Raw genomic sequence first — 726 nt, 5'->3', positions numbered from 1 at the left:
ATGTGCATGGTCAAAGTCAAATCTATAAAATAAGATATATTTAAAAGGATCTAGGCTGGGAATGGTGGCTCATGCCTGTAGTCCCAGCACTTTGGGAGGCCGAAGTGGGGAGGATCACTTGAGCTCAGGAGTTCAAGACCAGCCTGGGCAACATAGCAAGACCCTATCTGTACAACAATTTAAAAAAAAAATTTTTTAAAGCCAAGTGTGGCTTTGCTTAGTGGCAGTATCATAGCCAATGAGGTTTATCCAAGGCGTGATTATTGCTAATTGAAAACTTTTCCCAATACCCCACCGTGATGACTTGCAATATAATCAGCATTGGCAATTTTTGACAGTCTCTACAGAGACTGAAAAATTTCAAAATAAATAAATAAAAGCCAAGTGTGGTGGTGCCTGCCTGTAGTCCCAGCTACATGGGAGGCTGAGGTGAGGACGGCTTAAGCCCAGGATTTCAAGGCTGCAGTGAGCTATTATGCTACTGCATGGGTGATAGAGCAAGATCCGGTCTCAAACTAATAAATAAATAAATAGATAAAAACAAATAAACCTAGTGTCTATTCTCCCCCTGCTCTATTCCTTCTTTCTGTTAAACTATCAATGTTTAGTATTTAATTGTAAGAAAGTATTTACATATTTTTTTTTTTTTTTTTTTTTTTTTTAGGCGCTTTTTCACTCTTGTCCCCCAGGGTGGAGTGCAATGGCGCGACGCCCCCCCCCAACCTC

General features: G+C 40.4%; 1 non-coding gene across 1 annotated transcript; it reads left to right on the top strand.

The window, feature by feature from the left end:
* Nucleotides 1–209: 209 nt before the first annotated feature.
* LOC116555241 lies at nucleotides 210–350 on the top strand. Its single transcript, XR_004270441.1, has one exon. It is a non-coding gene; the product is annotated as a U4 spliceosomal RNA (small nuclear RNA).
* Nucleotides 351–726: the final 376 nt, after the last annotated feature.

The sequence above is a fragment of the Sapajus apella genome, unplaced genomic scaffold (genome assembly GCF_009761245.1).
Source record: "Sapajus apella isolate SASKATOON/1434 unplaced genomic scaffold, GSC_monkey_1.0 scaffold14, whole genome shotgun sequence".
In the NCBI taxonomy this organism is placed as follows: domain Eukaryota; kingdom Metazoa; phylum Chordata; class Mammalia; order Primates; family Cebidae; genus Sapajus; species Sapajus apella.
The sequence above is the reverse complement of the archived record's forward strand: the minus strand, read 5'-3'. Positions and strand labels throughout refer to the sequence as shown.